At 37.9% G+C, this 19643-nt stretch overlaps 1 protein-coding gene across 4 annotated transcripts in view; it reads left to right on the top strand.

Moving 5' to 3' along the window:
- LOC131029918 (protein NRT1/ PTR FAMILY 8.1) overlaps window positions 1–19643 on the top strand; it is a 139362-nt gene that overhangs the window by 25572 nt on the left and 94147 nt on the right. Inside the window, exon 2 of one of the 4 annotated variants that reach the window (XM_057960598.2) lies at window positions 17366–17495. The exons of 2 other annotated variants lie outside the window; for them this stretch is intronic. The gene's annotated coding sequence lies outside the window, so the exon portion shown is untranslated. Of the gene's footprint in view, window positions 1–17355; window positions 17496–19643 lie in introns of all 4 variants that reach the window. One more of the 4 variants, XM_057960599.2, reaches the window with a different exon arrangement.

Raw genomic sequence — 19643 nt, 5'->3', positions numbered from 1 at the left:
ACAACGCATTCTTTCACCCATCCAAGCTTACCTATATCCTCCAGCATGAGGTCAAGGCAATGGGCCGCACATGGAGACCAAAAGATTTTTGGGTGCCTCTCCATCAAAAGTTTTCCTGCAACAATTTTAAATTAGTTAGAGAATTAGATGTGATAAGTATCAAGAAATTTTACCATTAATATTTAAAAGTTTAATACTAAAACTTAAAACTTAAAAGAAAACTTTAAAGTTTACCTGCAACAACATAACTTGCTGCATTATCTGTCACCACTTGCACCACATTTTCTTCCCCCACCTCATGTATAACTTCCTCAATAGCCTCACATAAGTATGTCGCATTTTTGACATGTGAGGAAGCATCGATGGACTTCAAAAACATGGTGGATCCTGAAAATAAAACAAATTAATTATCAATAAATTAGAATGTAAATTATTCAATTTCAATCACAATGCATTTAGAGAAGTAAAATGATCAATCACCTCCGCTAGAAACAAGAAAATTTAGGAGTGTTCTATTCCTCCTATCAGTCCAACCATCTATCATGATGGTGCAACACTTGTGGCTCCAAGATTGGCGGTGCTCCTCTAGGTCAACTTTTATATCTTCCACCATTTCCAACAAGAGAGGGCCACTCAACTAAGTATCACTAGGGGCTTTAAACCCCGCCCCACAAATGGTTATTGCATCAATCATGCCTTGCCAATAAGGAGATCTGTCACAAATTGAAATAGATTAAATAAGAAAAGTTCAATTTCAATTTCAATTTTCAACTTCAAACCATAAAATTTTAAATTTTAATTTAGAACAATCAAATAAAAAAGTATTTGGCTCCAATAAATGGAATGTTGTAGAAGTACCAAAACTTGCAAATTGCTTTTCTTCCTGCATCATGGACCTCCTTGTTCTAAGACATGCTCTCAAGTGAGCGTTGTGCGCTAGGAGTAGTACGTGGTACAAAAAAATTGTCTATCTTGGATTTTCGCACTCTAGGACCAAAAGTGTGACTAGTAGGAGCAGAAATAGAAGTACTAGCACTAGCAGAAGCACTAGGACGAAAGGGAGGCATAGAAGAATCCTCTCCAACACAACCTATGGATGCAACAGTGGATGCAGATGCGGATGTGGGTGGAGGGGAACCAATATGCCATAACTCTTCTCTTTGTCTTTTTTTTGTTTGCTTATGTATTTCAAAATTTTCTAATTGGACGTAACAAAAATGTACTATTTCGGGAGGTGCCTCGGTACAAGGCTCAGTGTCATGACCACGTATGCCAGCAATATGATATGTTAATCTATTTATCCCCCCATGGTTAATTTCCTTACAAAAAATACACTTGGTTTGATTTCTTTGTCTACCAGGGAATTCTCCAGTGTATTTCCATGCCTCATCTTTTTGACCATGTTTCCTAGGCTTAGGTTGTGGAGGATTAGGATGAACCATTAGAGAAAAAAATTGTTTTCAAAACGTGAGGGCTGCTGCAATAAGACAATTTTACAAATCACCATTTGAGCATTTGTGTTTTACAAAGTTTTAAATTTAAACTAATTAAAAAAAATCAGCAAAGACTAATTTGTGCATTGTGTTTTTTCTTGAAAATTTTCAAATTTCAAAGAAAGAAATTAAGAATTGAGAAAAATCAGCAAACCTTAGTTTTTTTTAGAAAAAAATGTAAATACATGTATACAATTTTTTCAAAAAAAAAATCTAGGGTTTGCTATGCTATTGTTCTATTTATTTCATTGTGATTGAAGTATGCAATATAGATTTGCAAAGTTGAACTTAAAAAAAAAATAACAACAAAACGAAAAATCCATAAATATAGAAAAAAAACCAACATAATCAATAAAAATTAACATTTACCTCTTTCAAATTTGTTGAGAAGTGTTTGAAATGAGCTTCTATGGACTCCTTGATGCTCTCAATGCAACTATAGTGCTGCCCCAATGTGATTTGTGCAATCTTTTCACCTCTTCCTCTCAACTGGTTGCAAAACTATGGCTTCCTATTTTTCTGTCTTCCTCTTTTTTTTCCTCTCTTCCACTCATAAAAGTGAATGCCAATCCCTTTTAGGGTTATAAGAAAGGGAAATGGCAAAAAAAATCATTAAAAAGTGTTATGTTTTTTTGGTTTTTTTGACTGCACTTTTTTAAGTGACGCTGGCCGGGTCATGACCCTCGGACTCGGCGAGTCAGGGAGTGACTCGCTGACTTGACGAGTCAGGCGAGTCATGCACCCTGACCCGTTCGAGCCCGAGTCAAGGTCACTGTGACCCGGGAGGGGTCGCCTGGCCCGTTGACTCGCGTGACTCGCTGCGAGTCACAAAACTTTGCTATAAATAGGCACAACCCACTAAGTGACTTATGGATTTTTTGCTCCAAATATCAGATCAGGATCAGCATGCTCTTAGTGACTGGTTCCGCACCACCACTTTCATCATCAGTTCTGCCACTCTTTTGCTTGTTGGCTCACACAAAATAAGTTTCTCTATGGTCTCTAATCTATGCTTCAGAGCTGGATAGTCTTCAACGAGTACTCAATGCACTTTTCTTGCTTCTACACATGGTGTACCGATTGGACAATGTAATTATCTGGCATGGGGGTCTGAGTTCCTTTGTCCCCAATTTTTTCTTTAAGTTGCTGGATGCTACTTTCAACATCTTTGGTGGCTGTGATTAAAGAGGAATTCACCTTACATGGTTATTAGGTGTGTTGAGAGCTCTCACCTTCATATTGGGACTCAATCCAAGAATTTTGCTGGTAGAGTGTAGGAGAGATTATAGACTAGTGGACTTGAGTGGTGGGAGCCTTTTATAGCAAATGGTGGTGGAAGAAAAAGGGTATTGGAATTGTGGAGTGAGTCTAGAAATGTCTAATAAAGAGTAGACTTTGGTATGGGTTTTGGGAGGAAGTAGAGGTGGGTTGGCTCTTCTTGAAGGGGGGTGTATACACTAATATGAGGTTTCATAATATCAACCTCTAAATAAGGAAAAGGTAGAGATCCTTTTTAGTGGACACACTACAACTACAACATATAAGAGAGTGGGAGGGGCAAAGTTGTGGGTAAGTAAATAGAAACAAAGTTAAATGATGGCTAAGCTATGGGGTATATATAAGAAGATAAAGGATAGTTAAGCCAATGGCCAAACATAAATAAAATAAGTACGAGCATGCGGGAATAACCTAACAAGCATATAATGAGAAACGAAACTTGCATAAATGAAAGAGGTAGGTTAAATAGATAATTGCCTTGGCTTGAATTGTAGGTGCGTTAGACTTCTTCTTAGATTACACACTTGCGGAGAGGTTGTCGGTGAAGTCAAGGCATATAGAAGAAACCCTAATGTACTATAGCTAGGAACTAAGAGAGATAACATATGTTAGAAAGTGAATATCATATCCTTGAATCTTCAAAGGTCCTCATGCCCACTTGTTTTCTTGGTGAAACATTCCTTCTTCTAGACCTCTAAGGACTCCCTAAGGGTGGATTTGAACATGAGTAGAGAAGATCATTATTTCCTGGTAATAGAATCAGCCATTAAATAGGGGTCTAAAACTTAATTTTCCATTCCCAAAGCAGCCAATTACACCGAGAATCCAATGATGCATGAAATGTATATTGTACATCACTGATCAAGCTACTGATGTATAAAAATGTATTTTGTGCATCAATGGTTTGGTTAATATTGTTGGTTGGATAATTTTTTGTTAAAATGTGCTTTAAAAGGGTTTAAATGGTCCAAGTTTATAATATAAGTATTTTCGGTATACTTTAAGGGTCCATATATATTTTTTAGTACACTTAAGTATGTCTTACAATAGAAAGATGTTTGCAAGTAGTTTTAGATCTCAAGGAGTTATAACAAAGAAGATAGTTTTGGAAGATCTCCAATTAAAACTTAACCAGATTTCAAAACTACGATATTTTAGGGTTTAAGGGTGACATGTTGTTCATCTAGAGGACAAAAAGGTGAAATCTTAAGCGAAAAGGAGGTGCCCATGGTTAACTCAACCTACCCGAATCTGTATTTGAGAGGTTAATATAAATGAAATATCAATAAGTTCATTTTCAGGTTATATGGGGTTTAGAGTGACCAATACTTGAGAGCCATTTAAGCTTGGAAAATGCATGCAAAGTTCCCCAATCGTGGGAGGATAGGCTACCATAGGAGAACTTACTTGAAGCACAACATGATCAATAACACATTTGGGATTTTAACATACAAGTCAAATTAGGGGAATTAGATCAGGTGGATACGAGAACTAGATAGAAAATAGATCATAATTATACAAGGATGGAATAATAAGTAGGTGAATCTCTAAATAATACTTGGGATTGGTGATGTAACTAAGATTTTCATACTTATATCTTTGTGTCTTGTTTGATTTGTGTGGCACAATGTTAGGTGAATGTTGCTAACATTATTTTGGATATGTGTGTAGTTGACCATGTTTGGCATGTTAGTGGTTGTGGGTTTTTCTAAGGCCATCATTGCTATGAGATGGTCAGGAAGATTAGTATTGCCCTTTAGATGTTGGGACCATTCTATGGATCTGTTCTATTTCTACTTTTTGTGAGAAAATCAGCCTCACAATTAAGATGACATGTTTTTAATGTTGAATTAAAGTTACAAACATCTTGAAGGCCCTTCATGATGTCTATCTTCTAGGTGGTAACATGATTATTTTAGGAACACACTTGATCCTTGTTGCTCATCACATGGCTTTTTCACTTTGATGATGAGAGTTATGGATAACTTTCATATTCAATATGCTTGATGGCTGTGCACAGTTGTTGTAGACATCTCCTACCACAAGAACTCTTAGATCACGATACACAACACAAAAATCTTCTCCAATACCTTTTCTTGACCAATAGGGAGTAGATTTATTCTAAGGGATTGGCAAGTAAGTCATAGATACAAAGGTTCCTAAACATATCCCACTCAAATAGATGGAAGAAGAATCAATTCAAATTTCTTTTGGATACTCAATTTTACTAAATGTGGTATGGTTTCATAACACGTTGAACCTGTCTTGGTAACATTGTTCAAGTTCACAAATTATAATACCCTAAAGTATTCTAGTTAAAATAGTTGGCATAAAATTTCCACAGTCCATGTCATCTTTGCAAGAATGCTTCTGGAATCAACTCTGTCCATTTTTAGTATCAATACACAGTTTATTTTATTGATACTAAAAATACACACAGTTGATTCCAGAAGCATGCTTGCAAATAAACTAGTTAACATATGACTAAACTACAATTCAACAACTAAATGCACCTCCACAAAAGAAAATGGAGCTCTGTTACCTATTCACTACATTTTGAGAAATTTAAACAATCTGCCAACTACTTACACCTAAACACTGAAACACTGAAACTAGAAAGTTATGTAAATAGAATCAACAGTAGAAAATCTGTATCAGCCATTGACAAGTAGTGGAATGATAACACTTATAAACCATGCACTTCTAAGTTCTAACATATAATAAAACACCAGGCCATATTCTTCCAAAACAATAGTACTGTATACAAATACAAATACAAAACATAGATACATCTCCGTGTTTTCTCTATGCCTTTCTAGCACCTTCATCTAAGAGCTTGACGATCTTAAGAAGACAATTCAACAACACATCATGAAAATATAGTTAAGCAAAAACTCACTTCCATGCCACTTAACCCAAAACACAGTCACAGTGCTTTAAAAAGTGTCATATCCCTGCCCAAGAATAGGGCTTCTTATAAGAGCAGAATACACAGCAAATGAAACTAGCAAATTCAGATAAAACTTAAAGAGAACAACCATCAAGATGCCCATTCCAGATTTCTTGTGGAAAACCCTTTTGGGTAAAAGACCAGGGCATACAATAGCTATCATTCAGAAAAATGGGCACCAACCCAGAATACAAAAGTGAGCACCAACTCACTGAGAGGGCCAACTCAAAACAGCTAAGGCACCAACTCAAAAAGATACACTAAAACCCGAGTCAATTCTAACAAGTTCTTATTAAGCCATTAACTCCCAAATCATCAGCTTAAGTAATATACTCCAATGTTCCTATTACTTCCAGCACAATTATACTTTGTCTCAGACATAAATGAAGCTTCCAAATCCCACAGTATACAGCCACCATGTTTCTTCCTACATTGTACTCCTCATTGCAAGCTCATGCCAATAAACTTTTTCACTCTGAAACAACAAAATGACTATTCAGAACAAACGTTCTAAAAAACGCTATGCATCAAATTTTCTGAACAGTCAGCCTACAAGTTGCTTCTTAGATATGACTCCACAACAACATAGACATCTGCCAGGAATACGATCATGTCTAAAAAGGATTCGCATAGACCCAACTTCAAAACGTTGTGGCCTTCATGAATTAGAACACTCGTACTCCTCACCATCCAAGCGTCTTTTTTTTCAACAGTATCTAAAACACGATGTGTGCCTTTTCTATCTAACACACACATCAACTCATACTTCATATAGAAAATAAGACCTCCCCAGTTTTTGTCAATTCTCAGCAGTTACAACAACACAACCCACGATCTGTATTTCCAAAAACGTTTTTTGGATTAGTAAAAAATAACGTTCACAACAGCATTCCAGGTTTTTTGTCTTCAATTTGTGTTCATAACACCAGATGAACTCTGTCCAATACACCCGAAGCTACTAGGCACCTACATTTGTTTCATGTTGCTGCAACACCCAACAAAGCTTCTACACCCCCATATACAAACCAGAGCATCTCCTCAATTAATTCGAAGCAAACAAGCTGACTCTCAGTAGAGAGATGACGTCCCACTGAAGAAGCTTTGCGCTTATAATCTTAAAAATCTTGGGAACAATGTCGCTGCTCCAACATGATCCTTCACTCTCCATTAAATCTCCTTACTTGCCCAGTTATCTTCCCTTAAAATTTATCCTTTTGGAGGCCTAAATTCTTGAACAATGTTTTATTTTCGTTTATGCTTCTTTGCTTTCGAGCACAACAGTTGCCCTTCGTGGAGTAATTCAACGAGAAAAAGCAGAAACTACCAGGGAGGAAGCCGTAACCTTACCCAGTCTAGGGAGTCTCCATCATTCTCCTTAACTATAAAAAGAATGACTCATCCTTTAAAAGGAGACGTAGAGCATCAACTATGTGAGGTAAAGTGATAAATGCATTAACTGATTTCAAAATTGTAAAAGGAGTCAACCCCCTTTGAGTATTCAAATGATGACATGGCACATATCTGATTTGGCAGAAACAAGCAGACAGACATCCAGCTGATGCTGACAAACAGCCAGGTGAAGTAGACACACAAGCAGCTCAAGTAAGTTGGCAAGTAGCTCAACCAAGTAGGCAGGTAGCTTAAGCAGCTTAACTAGGCAACTAGGTAGCTCAAGCAAGCAACCAAGTAGCGCAACATTTCACTCCAATTCTCTCTATTTAGAAACCTTGACAAATATCTTTGACATCAATGACAAAATGTTCAACAGATTAATGTGCATACAGTTTAAAAATACGACATTTGTTTATTATTTCATATATATATATATAGAAGGGAAGGATTTCCAGGACACCCTATTGTAAATACACCCCAACCCTCTATCATGGTGGATCAATATACTGAGGAGTCCAATCATAGGAAGTGGATTTGGATGGCATGATGAAGGGGAATGGTTATAGAACACCTCACTAGGTACACCACCTCATATGGATTGCATGGGCCACATGAGGCCAAGAGGGATGGTATATGCACTCCTGGGCCTAGGGTAGAGGATCTGGTTGTGACCTAATCACACATCACCCCATTCCAAATGGGACCCCCTACTTTTTAGGTCCTCTTAGTCTTTTGGTTTTGGGTCTTTGGGTCTTTTTGCGACAATCCTCCTCGGTCTACAAGTGTTTTGGTGAACTTTGATCAAGTCTGCAAGTCGTTTGAGCAAATTTGGCTATGTCTAGAACCTATTTGGTCTATTTTAGGGTTTTGCCCTTCAGACTTAGGTTTGAGGTCTTTTCCTTAGGGTTTTGGAAAATTTGAACGTTGCAATGAAGTCAAAGTCCTTCAAGGAAGCTACCAGTGAAATTTGAGCGAATTTTGAACACTTACTATTTTTAGTAAGTTTCATTGCGTCCCAAATTGTCTTTATTTGGCCAAAAATCAAACTTACTATTTTTAACAGTTTCTATTTTTAGTGTCTCCCTGTTCCGGTTTGCCTAGATATGATGTTTTGAAGTACTTACTATTTTTAGTAAGTCTATTTTTGGCATGTCCACCTAAGGCAATGGTCACGACATTGAAGGCAGAGCATTCCTGAAAATCTTCGTCTAAATCTAGAAAGATGAAAAAGAAGGCAGTTGATCAAAAAAATAGCTAAGTATGGAGTTCTTTCCTTAAGTGGAAAAAGAATTGAAAAAGCAGTCTAAGGCAGAGGAATACACTTCAAAATCCAAAAATGGCATTCCAATCTGGAAAGGTGAAAAAATGGCTATCAGGGAAGAAAATCAAGAAAAAATCCTTTACCTTGGCAAAAAATGGGTTCCAAAAGAGGAAGGGTGCCATATAAGGGTCTTGGAGGAATTTTCCTCCAAGACAAAGATTCCTTCACATGATGCAAATTGTGCCCAAGATAAGTGTAGAGCTTTAAAATGGTCTCACGGAGGAATTTTCCTGCAAAGCAAGGATTCCTGCACACCATGGTATCAGTGCCCAAGCAAGGTGACATAACGCCAAAATGGGGTAAGGATTTTTCCTTCCAAGACCAAATTCTTTCACCCATTGAAAAATCCACCCAGCCGCTGGATGAGGGTAAGGGAGGAAAATGCCTTCAAAGTTAAAATCCTCCACAGTGTGGTTTTAGCGCCCAAGCATGAAGAAGAGCTCCAGATTAGGGTGATGGAGGAATTCCATCCTCCAAGACAAATTCCTGAAGCATGTGGTTTTAGCACCCAAGATTAGGATGGAGCATCAAAGTGGTGCTTAGGAGAAAAAGTGCGAACATCAATGAACTCCTCCACAACATGGAAATGGTGCCCAAACTAGAGGTAGAGCGCTAGAATGGTACAAGGAAGTAATTTTCCTTCCCAGACAGAATTCCTCCACAAGGTAAAAATGAAAGCCCAAGGAAAAATTGAGAAGAGAATCCATGGCTGAGAGGAAGAAATTCAAGATTTCAAAAATTCCCTTCTCAGGAAGAAAACTTTGCCCAAGATGAAGAAATTCCGAGGCACAAGAAAAATTGATCAAGTGAGAATTTTCTCTCTCCTAAATTCCAGAGCTCTGAATGAAAAAAAATTCCTAAAAAATAGGAAAGGTGATTAATTGATCAAAAATATCCTTCAAAACAAGAACTCAAAAACATGAAAAAATTCCTTCCAGATAAAAATTTCTCTCTAGGATTTTTCTCTCTCCAAAAATCCAAACGGACAAGATTTCTTTCCAAGTGGACAAAATGGATAAAATTCCTTCAAGGAAAATCTTTCAAAATATCCTTTTGAATCCAGAATGGAAAGATTTTCACAATCAGTGAGTTGGTGACGTGCAAAGGGAATATTTTGCATTAATGACAACTTAAGAAATTATGGAAATTTCCATTTTGAACTCAACTTTAATTGCGGGACCCGTTTGCATGGCGAGTTGTCAAGGGAAACATGATGCATTTTAAGTACAACTGCTAAGATTAACTTCTCACCAACTTGGCAGATTGGTAAGGAAATTCTATTTAATCGATGGATTGGAATTCATTTCTCACACAAGCTTTTGGAGAAATTTGAAGTTAGAGAGAGGTGGAGAAATGTCAGAAGCAAAGAATTTATTATTTGTTCAGAAGTTCTTATTCGTGGAGGTTTTATTTTATTCCTAATTGGGAATTTACACGCTGGAATTCCTCTCATCAATTTATTAAATTCCTTATGATGATTTTAATGTTAATTTATTTTGTTTTGTAGGAATGGTAGAATCCAACAAGGCTGCAGACACTTCCTGGTAGGTGCAGATCAAGAATGAGATGAAAGGTTTCCTTCCAAAGTCCAAGATTTCAAAATGGAAGGAAATTAGTGACAACAACTTATGAACTTTCCAGATGGGAGTGTTCCAGAATAAAAAAAATTGGAACTACGGGATGCGCTCTGTCAGCCCTTTCCATCAAGTTTGTCAAGAGCGGAATTGTCTCAGTTGTCGGCTTCCCTCTAGCCATTCAATGCCCTGAGCTGATTTTGGAGTGTGCAAAGCATTATAATCCTTAAAGAAGAGCAATTTTGGCATTAGATGGCAAGCTTCTGGCTAACTTGACAGCCGATGCAATTGGAGAGACATTCGGGATTCCTGCATTGCAATTCATGACTTACAGAGCCAAGGATAGAGCTGCGATGATATATGATGATGGCGTGGAAAGATGTGCTAGAGTCATCAACAAAGTTTGGATGCAAAAGTCAAAGCTGCATATTTCCAAGATGCCCAAATAAATCACCAGTTTTGACTTCAAGCAAGAGTATGCTGACCTCATGATGATGTTAAGTAGGATTATGGGATGTCTGCATGTTTTCATGTTCGAGACATGAATGTTTTTCTTCATCAACGAAGTAATGGAAGGCATTGGGATAGTGGATTGGGAAAGATTGATCAACCACCATGTGCATGAGTAGTTGAGGAATTTGAAGGAGAAGCATACCCAATCCTCTTACATGAGTTTATATGTTATCTATTCACTGGCAAGAATGAGAAAGTTTGATGGCTTGCCAAGAAAGGGACCCATGGGATGTGGACCAGGTCAATTGAAGGTTCACAAATGCTATCCACAGTTACATTTGTAGGGAACAACATCTTTCAGGTTAGTCAACGACACCTTCACCATGCATTTAACCAGATTATTACAAGATGAACCCCACACAAGGTTGTTGCAGGCAGCCAGGGCGCTAATATAGAAATACGAAGCCTAGTATATTCAATTTCCAAAGTTTACCTATATCTGAGTCCAAGGATTCTCTTTTCTGTTGCATAAGCGACTGAGGTATCTGACAGACAAAATGGTGCTGCTAGAGTTCACCAGACACTTGACCGCTTATGACAGATTTCAGAAGAAGAAGTTGTCAATTGAATTTCCTATTGTCGTAGGTGATTATATAGAAATGTGTCCAACATTGGCGACGGCTGAGAATTCCGTAGAAGAATTGGCATTTTACCACTTGACATCCCATACAGCCAGATCCTACTTTGATCCGTACAACAAAATAAGGATGGTTGTTGGGGTGAAGTTCAAGCACAAATTCCACCTGGAGGACTACTGGGCTAATGACAATGATGATCTTGAAATCAGAAAGAGGATGTTCTCCAGGTTGTCCCTTGACATGATCAAACTTTGTGAAATAATTCAGGTGCCAGATCAGGTCAAGGAGGATGCGAATCTAGTTCAACCAGAATTTGAAAATTTGAAGGATAGGCCCATTCAGGCTCCGGATTGGTTGGAACCAGAAATTGATGATTTGGATGTTTTGACTAGACCAGTACTAAAATCACCAAACATTGGGTTGATCAGCACATCGCGACGCTGAAGGCAAGAAATGATTGCTTGAGTTACCAATTGATGGGAAACTTGGATTCCTATAGTGAAGCCATGGAGGGTTCATCACAAGCCCAAGATGAAGAAGGAGAAATTCTGTAGGAGGGAGCCAAGCAAAGTAAAGAGAAGAATGCTTCTAATAAGGCACAAACAAAGAAGAGAAAGGAAGCCCAACTGGAAGAGCCTTGACAGAAAAAGCCAAGAGTGGAGGAAGCACAATCGCCAGCTAGTTCCTCCAATGTGCAAGAAGTTGAGATGTTTGCACAAGAAGTTCCAAGGAGTCAGCCCCAAGACAATGTTCCTAATAGTGTGCAAGCGCGGGATATGCTTAGCATCAATGCTTCTCACAAACCTGTTCAACATAAGAATCAAAGGCAAGAATCTCCTCCCAATCTAGAACAGCAGGAGCAAGATGGTTTCATAGAGACAATTCTGGAAGAGTTGGAGGAAGTTTCGCAGGAGCAAGTGCCCATGGAAATTTAGGACCAGCCAGCAACCGCTCCAAATTGGCTGAGAGAAAGAATGAGAAAATAGCCAAAGGAGGAAATGGGTCTTGGGCAAGAATTGGAAAGACTTCTAAGCAAAATGGACAAATCAACAGGGAAGAAAGAAGCCAGGAAGTTTTCAAAGATTACGAGGGACGAGTCAGGATCCAGAACATTGCATTTGGCCAAGCCTAGAGTAGAAAAAGATAGAAGTGAAATCACGCTTGATGAGTATGTAATCAGAGAAGTCATTTTAGGGCGTGCTTCCACAGCACAGGTGGTGGAAGATTTTGATGAATCTTCCTTGGCAATGAAAGAACAAGTGAAAAAGATGAAAGAAAAGATTAAGAGGCTGAAGGGTGAAAATAGGGCTTTATGTGAATATGTGCAGAGTTTTAAGCATCCACTCAGAGAGGAAGATCCATTTTTTGTACTTCCCTCCTCTCTTCCTAAGGAATCTATTGATGGCGTTGAAGAAGTCAGGAAAAGGGCTCAATATGTTAAGGAATGGGTGGAAGATGTCTTCACCTCAGCTGGGAAATTTATTGAAGACTTGGCCCACTATCACTGGAGGATTCTAGCTATCTTGAATAGGCTGGAAACGACATATAGTTCATGGGAAGATGTGCACATTTTCCATGACCTGACTATTTCGCGACTTAGAGCATTAATGAGAATTCCTAGGAAGACGTTAATTGATGGGAAGGTTGTCCAAGAAAGTGAAGTTTATGACTTCCCGTGGTGGTTTTAAGTCGTCTATACTGGAAAGGAGTCTTTTGAAAGATTCAGCAAGGAGTTTACATCTTTGAAAGACTTAGACAAAAAGATACAAGGAGAAGTCCTCAATGCAGTTGAGGCATTATTTGCTAGAAGATTGATTGAAGATGAATTAACAGTTGACTTCATAAAAGGCAAGTTACATGAATATTTCTTTGTGGAATCATTTTCCAAGGCACATCTGGAAAATGTTTCCTTGTTTTCCAGAACTATGCGGAAAACTCAAGAGGTAGCGGCAGATTGGGAGAAGTTTTTCTCCAAATGCGAAGAAGATATTTCCTTGTTGTAATTTCAGATGGAGAATGTGCCAAGTGTCTTTGTAGGAGAATTGGAAGCAATTATCGCTAGATTCATTGCATTTGCCATCAATGAGTGAGATAGTGGTCGTCCAATCCTAGACAAGAATCATTTGACCACATGAGGGAGTGGCGCATTCATTACTGGAATATTTGACCAAGTGGCGACATAATGCATGGCAGCTGTCGTATTTAATAAGATAGCGGAGCATCTTTTGCATGTGGTTGATTCAGGAAGTGATGGTGCATTTATTCACAATGGGCAATTCATTGCATGATGGGGCATTTATTTCACATTAGGCAAACTTGAAAGATAGTGGTGCATTTAATGCACAGTGGATGCCATTTTTAGTAGAAAGGAATTAATTGATAATGAGCATGATGGGTTATTAATGTTTATTCACACCTTGTTGCATCATGTGTGTGGAATCTTTTGGGTCAAACCCTAATTAGGGTTTGCATGTAATCTAGGCTAGAGGCCTATATAAGGGGTTGACCCCCTTCATTTGTAGAAGGGGAGATTGTATGAGATTGTTGCGATAGGCTATTGAAGTAATAAATTGTAATACATTTTTCTTTGATGGTGTATACTTGCTTATTTCATAGCTTGCGTGGTTTCACTTTCCTTGTTTAGTATAGATTTATTTCAAGTATTTAGATGAATGAGGTTGTTTGCATTGTGTTAAGGAGAAGATCGCTTGCTCATACCTTTTGTTGATAGCCGATTGTTATTAATAGTGCAAGGTTGGACTGAGCTATTTTATGTGTGCATTTAATCTGAATTATCAAATGGATATTGTTCTTTGATGGTATTCATTGATGATTTGAAATCTTTCAAACACAACCCTTGAAGATTGCACCCGCTTCATGTAGTTGTCTCAACGTGGCAAAGTGAAGTGTTGTTGATCCTATCTTAGACATTGTTGGAACTTAGTAGATAGCAATTCCTTCAACACTAAGTTCTGGCACGGGCTAGTGAATGATGGAGCCTCGGATGTCATCGCTTCAGAAGTTTCTAACAATATTCAAATAGGAAACGCCAAATTCACTATGAGCGAGTGCCCTTCTCAACACATATTTTCTTTTATTTCATGACCGTCACAATTTCTCCGAACAAAAACAAGACTGTTAGTGATGGTAATCTGCCACGAAAGAGAAAGAGATGTAATTTGTTGTAATGAAGGGAACACCTTATGCAAATTGGCAATGAGAACTTCTAGCAACAACTATCACTGCCTTTCCTCCTTTATCTCAGACTTTAATGATGGAGTCTAAAAACTCAGAAGCTGCCAACAAATCTGCCGCTGCAATCTGTAACACTAATAGGCACAAAATCTTATTCAACCCCTATTATTGTGCCTGCTCTGATACCATGTTGATGAGAGTGCTCGTTTAACCACAGACAATGACACAGATCATTGTTGCCCTCCCAACCATAGACGATATACTGCTATCGTCTCCCCCGAGCACTACTTTTCTAGATAATGCAGATTAACTGTATATTCGATTTGCCTATGTATCGACCTTCTCGTCTTCTACACTCTATGCCCAATGAGGAGGAAATTAACTTATATATATACCTGTTACGGTGACTCTTCATGAAGAGTCAGCTTCTTTCAAAGTGAGGTAACTTTTGGACTAAGTCGGCATAAATATAGAGTCGGCTTCAATAGTTATAGATGATTTCGAACTTAGGAGATAACTCCTGCTTCTACTAACATCAACAGCAACTTGGAAAGTTTGCTGACTCATTGTGATCATAATTGTTTACAATTGTGGGGAGATCTCTAGGAGAAAGATTGGGACAAAAAAATGAGAAAAGATCACACGACATGTGAATATTGGTAGTAATTGGTGGAACATGACTATGGTTTGCTTTTAAGCCGAATGGTCAAGTCTAGAGTGGCAAGAAAATTTTGATGAAACATTCTTTGATAACACAACATACCAATGGAAAGCCATTTCTGCATGCACTAAAGTGGAACAAGTTGGAGCTTCATATTGGCTTTGATGGATATGAGATTTGTTGAAGCACCTCACAGTTCATATGTACTGGTTAGAAATTTTCAGTCAATCTTCCACCAATTTAAGAAAATAAATTTGAAGTATTTCTATATTATCCTGAATTCACATGTATCTCTTGGTGGTATGGTTAAGGAAGAAGAGATTGTACAAGCTCAACCGAATACAGTATGTAGAAATTAGTGCCCCCATGAGACCTTTTTTTGTTGCAATTTTCCTTTGTACCAAACATTTTTGTTATTTATAGGATGCATATAATAATTATTTCTTAGGTTTGTTAGAGTTTGTTTAATATGTTATCATATTGGTGGTACAAATATTTGTTTATATTGATTGTTAAAACAACTCAATATATTAAGGAAAGTTGTTTCATGAGTTTCGTACAATGTAGGGGATTGAACTCCTAGGTAAGTGTGATGTATTTGATTGAAAAACATGAAGCACATAATTATTTTGAGTTTATTTTATTGCAACATCCGTTTGTCTCTCTAAAATCTCTTTAAATGGTATCAAAGCTTAGGTGACTAAAGATTGGGTAGATAATTGGCTGATTATTACGAAGAGACGAAATTGAAATGCATGGTGAAGGAGACATTTATATGTGATCTGGACATGAGCTATCGAGTCCCTCTGATCTAATACTACACAAAGGATACAATCTTGTCGAATGATGTCTCATATCACTATGCTTGATCTGGCATAGCGAATAAACTGACACATAGTCACGAGATCAATGCTTTCAATATTTTAATACTTTGTAAATGCATGTCTAATGTCCTTATGCACATGGTGTAGGAATAACATCACATGTAAAAATTGAATAAATTCAATGGTTTAAATGATTTAGGCTTTGTTTTGGATTTGGCATGTTTGAGTTGCCATTGTGCTTCATGGTTTTCTTGATTACACATCTTCATCAAGAAACGCAGGAGATCTTAGTGAAATACCAAATTTGTGGGGTGCACAGGGTTGCCCAAATTCATACACGGCCTCATACTAAAGAAATGGGTGGTGAAAATGGGCAAAATGACATAAAGGAATGGACACGTTCTGTTTGCTTAAACAATTTCCAATGATCTTTGGCATGGCAGTGCAATCCTTATTTTCTTGGTGGATCTGTTGGTGAGCAATTGTGAGCTGCTGAGAAGAAATTTGTATGGTTGGTTGACGTGCCCAAATAAGGAAATATACATTGTGTGAGCTTTTTTATCAGCCATTATTGAGTTGCGCCTATCAAGAGATCTACATTGGCAATGATTACTATTGATGTTCTTTTATGCGCTTCACATACAGAATAAAATACCAAGATATCTTATCCTCTCTTGAACAAAATCTTCTCGGATGCTGAATTATGTGATCAATCAAACTCCAAGGTTTCTATTGTCAAGTCTTGACATGTGGGTAAGCTCAATAGTTGATGTGATATTGTGGGAATCACAAGGGGGACTTATATTTTGCATTAACTCTGCTTGAATGAGGCTGGAATGTGGAAATTCACTTTATTTGAAAAAATTTAAAGGATAGAGGGTTTAGAAAGCTCTAATCTATTCCTAAGATCAATGACAAAAATGGATCATGCCTGGATGGACACATTTCTTCAACCGAGATTTGCTTCACCATGCTACCAACAGTTACACAAAACCAATGCGATCTTTTGAGGAAAACAAAAGCTGTTCATATCATGAATCATTTATCCAAATACCCAATACATTGTTGCAACGCTGATGAATCTTGGGAGTGTTCTTCATTATAGAGCAATCAGCTTCCTTGCTTAGCTTGATATCTTCTCTTATGAAGTCTTCTGTCCTTTGAGCCACTTCCATGTGTTAATCTCCACAATGCTGAAGTTGCCTCTCCTGCATTCCACGTGCTAGCTTCCTTCATTCTTTTTCCTTAGCTGCCTACAAAACAAACAAGGGTATCATCAAACTCATAGGATATAAACAGACTTCACATATTTTTCAAACTTCCTAAATTGAAATGCCTTCCCAATGGGGTGAAATAATGTTCTAACATTTGATCTCATGTCTGATTTTTATGTTGCAATGAGGTCTGATCTCATGTTGTTTCCCTTCAATGTTGCACGATTCGCTTAAATACTAGCTAGAGTTTGCTGTGGCAATCCTAAAATTCACTGATTTTAGAGAGGTCTGCTGATTAAAACCACAAACATTTGCCTCCTTTCAATCTTGCAAGCCTGATGATTGTTAATGTTTCTTCAAAGATGATTCCAGGTCGCTGTTCTAAAGCTGAAGATCGCTGCCTTATGGTGGCAAATTTGCTGATGTTGGAGGAGATAAATCATTTGTGATGGTAGATCAAATGAAATGATCAGCCATCCTATATAGGCGCTCTAGCTTAGAGGTGTGTCTCTTTACCAATAAAGCTGACTTATCATCTCATCATTTGCAATGCTCCATTTAATTATTTGCAATTTAAAATTTCAATGCTATGGGCCGACTTATTGTTCTAAATTTTGAATAAAAATGGTTATCTCAATGTTGATTTCCCTCTCTCTATTCGGTGCCAAACTCATATTGCTTTACCTCATGCCTTGTCGGGCTTTTGAAGGGGCGCGTCTATTTTGTGGCCAAGCTTTCTGACTTGTGTGGCCATAAAGTGAATGGTGGCCAGGGATTTTAGGGGGTGCTTCCATGAATGAATGAATGGTTGGAGATTTTAGGGGGTGCCGCCATGAAGTGTGTGAATGTCTAGAGATTTTGGTAGATAAGGACATGAAGTGTGAGAAGTGGTTGGGGAATTGGAGTGGTGAGGACATCTTGATCAAAGTGGTCAGGCTTTTGGAAGGATGAAGACATAATGCTAAGGAGGGATGGTCGTGGATTTTGGCATGTGAGGCCAGATTTACAATGATGGACAAGGATTTTGAGGCAATGCAGACATTGGAAGGTGTACTCAAAGTGATGTAATCCGCTGCCTCTCATCTTTAGCATCAATTTCTCCTTGCTTGATTAACTCCCAAATCTTTTTCATCATGTTTTGCAAGACAATTTTGTTGTTCCTCAGCAAAGATATTATTATCTCCTCTAAGCCCTTCAAACACATACTTGGCCTATGCTGATCCTTGTTCAATTCATTTCAAGACCTCTCATTCATCAAGGCAATCTCACCATTGTTTTCAAAACTCATCAAGCACTTGATCCCAAATTTGTCCTCAATATGACATTGTTCCTCATTGAGTTCACTCCAAGTCAAGGGTTGAACGGGTTCAATGCTTCATCCTTAGTTGTTTTCTCGTCTCATTGATTGTTCCTGGCCAGAAGGCTACCTTGTGAAGTATCATCTTGAACTCTTTGACCCTTACCTACCACCTAACTTGCACCTATCGCTTGAGCATCTAAAGCTGAGAGGACTCCAAATGAGTTTGGAGGAAGAAATGACTGCCGCTAGACTACTTGACTTGATCGCTTCTGGATGACAGGCCATTGTATCCCTCACAAGCAAAAGGTTAACAACATTAAAACTACTACCAAGCTAGACGATTAACCTAAGACAACTATGCTAGAAAGCAAAAAGTGGGGTTCCCATTTGCAATGGGGCGATGTGTGAAAATGTCACAACAGTTCCCATAGTTGCCCCTCAATTATAGGCATGGATTTTTGTTTTAGTAATGCATGTGATTATTGAAGCAAACCGCTAAGGTGGTAAATCTACCTTTTGATGGAGCTATAATCGATACTTGTGCTAGCAAGATGAATCGGCTAGTGACCATAGAAGAAAGCTTTCTACAACATGACATTGGCGAAGAAATTTGTTTGTTTTCTGATTATGAAAAGTGATCTCTCAGGGAAATGATTCTTGTTGGTTGAAAATTTTGTACACTTGAGGGATGTGCAAAATTGTGGTTTCAGCCACAGTGTGCGAGTATAATACTCTCCTAATTTAGGGAAGGCTCCCCCTATCTACAAACTAAACTAATCTAATATGGGTGAGACAACAGTCTTTCTTCTTCTTTCAAGAAAAAAAACTATACTCTTTTCTCTTCGCAGAAAAGTAATAGCAATTGGAAAAAATAACAGCAAATACAAAAATGAGACTTTTTGTAAGATTTTTGGAAAATAAAGGGAAGCAAAGTTTCCAAGAAAGCACAAAGACCTCCGTCACTTCCCCAGGACGGGAAAACAGAAAGAAAGCACAAAGTCTTCAACAGTTATGTTGTCCTATCAACCTTCTCAAAATGATAACAACGTACAACATACAACAGCTCAACGTCTGTCTATATGACGCACACCTTACATGCACAAGTCTTAAAAATACAAGCAACACAAAGTCTACAAGCTATCTTCCCACTTGAGTTTTCCGCACTAGCTTCAAATATGATACGCAACTCAAAGTCTGCAAGACCAAATCTGAAAACCAAACATATAATTCTAAATACAATTAGCAGCTCAAAGTCTGCAAGATTGAATTTAAAATCCCTCTTGAACAATAGAACAAAAATCACAATCAACTCCAGAAAATGTCGTCACATAACAACTTGAATTGGCACAA

Source organism: Cryptomeria japonica, chromosome 8 (genome assembly GCF_030272615.1).
Source record: "Cryptomeria japonica chromosome 8, Sugi_1.0, whole genome shotgun sequence".
NCBI lineage: Eukaryota > Viridiplantae > Streptophyta > Pinopsida > Cupressales > Cupressaceae > Cryptomeria > Cryptomeria japonica.
This window is presented reverse-complemented; position numbering and strand designations above follow the sequence as displayed.